We start from the raw sequence: 6,008 nt of genomic DNA, 5'->3' as shown, positions 1-6,008 counted from the left end.
CTATCCAAAGTAAACACAATTTCCAACATTCATAAAACATTTGTTTATGAGAATGCCAAATGATATGTACAGTTTTCCCCACATTGTTCACCATTTTCAGAATTTCCAGCATTCAAAACGACCTGTTGCCCTGCCTTTAAGGATGGCAGAGTGTATCTTTGTACAGCTGTATGTGTAGCAGGTGACTGATTGTTTCCACAGTTTGCAAATATACCAATCAGCATTGTATTTCTTGTGCACTGCAGAGTAGGAATTAATTTGATCCACTGTCCGTCCAGGCTATGAGACACATGTCTGTGAGGCTATGGAGTGGAACTAGCCTATCGGTCACAAGCTATATGGGATCTACATAGTATACTACTTGCCAATTAGGCTGCAGGTATGCAACTGCTATATATTTTTCTGAAAATGTCTAGCACCAACGTTGTTCTTGTTGTTCCTTTCGCAGAATATATAATGACATGTAGACTAGAGAGCAAAGAGTATAATGATGCTCTCCTTCGTGCATGTTCATGCCACCTTACTGCCTTGTCACGATAAAGAAAATGAAGACAAAAAATGGTCCACTGTTCTCTTACACCTGCCTACAGTAAATATCTCATGGCTCCACTGCTCCCATTGTCCTCTCAGTCATTTTCATGTAGCTCCCAGGCAGGTTCGCAAACAGATGTCCGAGAGGTGTGTGTGGGGGGGTTGTGTGTCCATCACATTCCTCCAGCTGGCAGACCCTTGTAGCAACTGCCAAACTTTGCTGGCTAAAACAAAACAATGTGTTGGCACAACTTGGCAGATTGGCTGACCCAAACCAAGTATGACACCCTTGCTCAGGGTTAACAAATACCCATAGGCCTACCTATCAGCAGAATGTGTGGGCACCAGTTTAGCTCTCTGCCCCATCCCAGCTGTCATTCTCCTCCATTCCAGTCAGTGTACAGTAGCATCTCTTCCTTAAAACTAGGGGTGTACCTCTCTGACCGACATAATGATTCGATTCCATTTATAGCATTATTTCTGAAACAATTCAGTGCATCAGGAAATCATGTCATTTCACCACGATTTGTTTGTTTTTGTACGATTAATCAATTTCAATTCACTGAAATCACAAATGTGACTGGGTGAACAGATGTATTCAGTATTTGTGTAATATACTGTAGAGTGTAGATGATAGTCTACCAGTCTCAAGTTCTTGGCACATATATTTTCATTCAGTTTGATTGTTAATAGAGTATTTAAACAGCAGGAGCTCTGGACAGCACAATTCAATCTCCTATTAATTACTTATTAAATCCTATACTCAGTTGACCAGGCTTCTTCTATTAGTCCCCTCCTATTTTGCCCTCTATAATAAATCTCTTCACAGAAAAAAAAAAGCTGCTCTACAAGCTCACAACATGTCACATTGCGAAACATTGTGAGCCAAATGTTTGCCCTATCCTTTTATAGCAACATGTCACATGAAGATTACGCTTTAGACTCTTTGTTCTGGGCTACAGTGATGCCTTGCATGGTACTGGGAGCTGATGGTAAGTGTAGTGCTCCACCTCAGCTTGTATAGTAAGTACTATAGTCATCTTTACTCAGTACTCAGTACCATAGACAATAGTCATCCATAGTCATCTGTAGTAAGTACAATAGTCATCCATAGTCATCTGTAGAAAGTACATTAGTCATCCATAGTGAGTACAATAGTCATCTTGTACATTAAGTACTGTACTATAGTCACCCGGTACCATAGTTATCCATAGCCAGAGAATAAATCTGTCTGGTGGTTCTCCTCAAGGCAGCCAACAGATTCACTCCATGTTTTGTGAAATAACATCTGTGCTTGACTTATTTTGTTCACAGAAATAATTTGTACATTATGACATAATTTGAATACGTAGTGTGACATCACATACAACACTTAAAATGTTTAACAGAAACTTATGTTATGATTACATTTGAATGCATTAAAAATGGGGATTGATTTGAAAATAGTCCCTGGAAAAAAGATTGATTCATGAACTAAAGCGTTCATCCGTGATTGATTATTCAAGTAGTTCGTAACATTTTAATGACTTTGGAAATAATTGTAACAAACATATGTAAATGTCTCTGTTTATGTATGATATGGCTGAAGCTGTCACTAGATAATGACAGTACATTAGGCCTATAAAGCCATACCAAAAAATACTGTGGGTTGTCAGGACCACAACGAAAGGGCATTGGATTTAGCTTTGTATTGAAAAGGCAACTCTGAGACAAATAACTGAAGTTACTGTATGTTTATCAACTCATACAATCTTAGATATGCTTCCCCGCCTGTGACTTAGTAGTAGTACGACCTTAAGTGGGATATGTTTCTCAATTTGCTGTTTATACATCGTTAACCTCTGTCTAGACGAGGCCAGTGGCTAGAGATGTCACGGCACGAAATCAGCATGACGGATCACAACCACAGTGACCCAAACACAAAGGAGAAGGACAATGACTGGATGAACGACGGGAGACCCGTGACACCACCGGCATTGATGACGAGGCCCACAGAGAGGAGGTCAGGTGAGACATCATGGTGCCAGAATGACAGCCTCGTTTTCAAATACACTACATGACCGCATTCACATCGACAGGTTTGCAGTGGAGAGAGTGAATAAGGTGGTTGTAGCACATATTAATGAGCATACTGACAATGCAGGCCAATGCCAGGTTTAGAACCACTGACATTAAGACACCCCCCCCCCCCCCAACCCACCCATACAAATTAATTTGTATTTGGCCACCCACCCCCATCTGAAAAGAATTTGTGTCATGGACCCCCATAAATTATTTTGTAATTAGGCCTATTCAAAAATGTTCAAGATATTTAATTATAGTTTTTCTAAAAAAAAAATGCAGATCTACCATCATCATGCAAGCTCGCATCACAATCTTACAGTGCAATAGATGGCGATAATCCAATGTGTATGGACGTCAAAACAGTCCAAAGAAGGAAGTATAATAATAATTCCACAGTTGGAAAGGTTCACTAGTATTTTGTGTTGTTTTATCGTTGGTTCACTTTAATAACTGTTTTAATTAACAGGTTAGACACTGCTAATATGCACTGTTTGTAGTACTTTGAAATTCGACAAAATTAGCCTAGGTAAACGGCTCCATTCTCACAGTCACAAATGACTGACTCATTGTTATTTTTTTAAGTGCAAGTAAAGAAAACACTTAGCAGAAGATGTCACAGTGTTGAAGATGTCATACTGTATGTGCATGAAGTGATACAAGTGATAATACTCAGAAATCACAAGAAGAAGTAATTTGTTTGATTCATTCATCATTGCTGACTATTATTTATGTCTTATAATGACATGTGGTAAAAACGACATCCTAGAACATGTGGTGAGAGTGAGACTGAGCTCAGTAATCCCCTGCATGGTTTGTTTGTTTGTCCAGTTGTGGCATGTTCAGTAGGCCTATCAGAAAATATTTACTCTCTGTGATTATTAAAACAGACCTGAGTTACAACTATGGACTCACACGTTTTGAGCTTGTAGACTATTTTTGATGAAAGAAAAGATATGACAGTAGTGAAATTATACTTTCTTGTTAGATAGATTAAATTGTTCACCTGTTTTTGTATGTTTCGTTTTTTTGCAAATACATGATTAAGTTGTTGTATTCAATTTACTAAAATTGTTATCCCTGAGTTGCTAGAATAGCTCTAAAGAAAACAGAATGCAGTTCACAAGTATGGGGACCTGTAATCAATGGTCATTGTACCATAATACCTACACACTGTTTAAGAAAGTACTGTAGTTGAAAATGTCAACTATAGTCACTGATCCAAAGTGACAATGTACTTGATATAACAAAACCCTCTATAGTCTTGGTTGATTAAAACGGCTATACTTTTGGTCATCTCAAATTAACAATCTATTAAGCTATGGCAATTAATCTAATACAGTTTAATTACATTACTAAAAGTCTCTGTTTGCTCTGAGCAAAAATAAACAATAACCTAAATAGTTTAGATGGAGTGCAAACATTTTCCTTTAGAAGTTTTGAACCCTAAACCATCAGTTTGTAAACCCCTGTCATATCTTTTGTGCTGCATGTGAGAACCACATAGTTAACTTTATATAGAGTTTAGATGACCTTTGGAGTTTGGATGGCATGCAATTTTTAACACCATATATGTCACTATGTTTATACTTTTAGACGTTTAGACCTAATCATGCTGTACCCTAAAAATGTCAAATCACGAACGTTTTAAAAAGAGAGATACTAACGCTAGTCACTGACACTAGCATGCAGCAGCTCGCTTCATTAGGGCACTTCTCTCTTGAAATAATTTCCTCTTCTTGCACAATATACCAAATGGCTTCTTGAATGGTGGTTACATCACCTTGACAACTCAATTAGCTGACTAGACTGACATTATTCCCCAAATTAATTAATATATTCAGAGCTTTAGTGATCCATTACTTTCAATTACTATTAAATAGTACTAATGTAAGATCAAGCCCACTGGTGTTTTATTGTTAGGCCTAATAGCCTACTGCAAGTAACTTGTATGTTCATTTTCAAATTTTGACCTGTTTAAATCTAGCTACTCTACACCATGTGGGGGTGGGGGGATACCCATTAACCTATGAAGGCTGACAGCAAATGCAACATAACACTGTCAAATAAAGACAGATTTTCCACTGTAGCTAAGGCATAGAGAACTGACATTGCCAAAGTACATCACCCTTGACCCTATACTTCATCATCATTCATGACAAATGGCAAAAATGTATGTCCTTTGACACCTTTATGAACATTTTCTGTCTTTCACTGTCCACCTGATTGGAAAACAACTTTTAAATTATGAAAAGAAAGCTTAAAGGGATATTTCACTTTCGGAAAAAACTTTTGGTCATCTTATCATCTAGTCAGGCTTTTATGAACACCCTGAACAGTTTTTAATTTGCTTGATTCAATATTTAGATATTTGATGTAAATGTTATCCTGCCCTCCTCTCCAGGGCTTCACTCCATACACACCCATTCTATCTTCAAACTCCATTTTAACCATAATAGATTCATTAAAAACACCCATATCTTTCTGGTGACTCATACTACCCTCCTAATACATGAGCAGGCCGTGTTTTTTCAATAACCTTTTTCATTTATTGAAACGGTGAAAGCCGCTTTCAAGGAGCGGCTTTGTGTGTCCCGTACATATCCATATGTGGTCATTCAAGTCCAGAATGAACAGGCTTTGTCTGTCCCGTACATGTCCCGTGCATGCAGAATTGAGGATTGGTCAAGCTTCACATGACAATTTGGCCCTCCAGATAAAATCATTCATTTATTCAGAATTCATAAAAATATAGAACTAAAGCACATAGAAAATATAGATCTAGAACACAGAATGCATAGATCTAGAACACAGATTTCATAGCTCTAGAACACATAGAATAAAACTTCACCGCTTCACTTCGAACCGAGGTTTGATTTTTAACACTGCTCCTACAGATTTTGCTCTAAAATCAGGCAAAGCGGTACACAGTATCTCTAAAGTCATCAACATGGAACTGGCCCATTTCCCATATTCCCTCCTGATTGCCTACCATTGTCTTCTAAAGTTTGTGTATGCAACCTGACGGTCGCTTTATCTCCCGATTAGGGAGTCTTACTGGTTCCTATACTTTGTCAATTAGGAACTCCATTTATGGATATAGCTGACCCATTAATGACATCATTGGGATGAAAGAGCCAGACAGTATATAAAGAATTACAGTCTCAGAGAAGAGCCAGGTTAGGTCGGGTCCACTTCTGCTGATAGCGTACAGGATTCCAGCACCATCTCAACACAAAATATTATCATCCAGACTTAAACCCCAGACTGGGCTACTCACCAGTCACCACACATAAGCCCTCCTTTGGAGAATACGGTGGCATAAATCGCTGGTTAAGTTCTAATTAATCCTGAGGCGAATCCTAGTTCTTGACAACCGGTCCCCTTATCCTTGCCAACAACTTTCTACGCCCTCC

Source organism: Nannobrachium achirus (genome assembly GCF_963921795.1).
Source record: "Nannobrachium achirus genome assembly, chromosome: 16".
NCBI lineage: Eukaryota > Metazoa > Chordata > Actinopteri > Myctophiformes > Myctophidae > Nannobrachium > Nannobrachium achirus.
Note: the sequence above shows the minus strand (reverse complement) of the source record.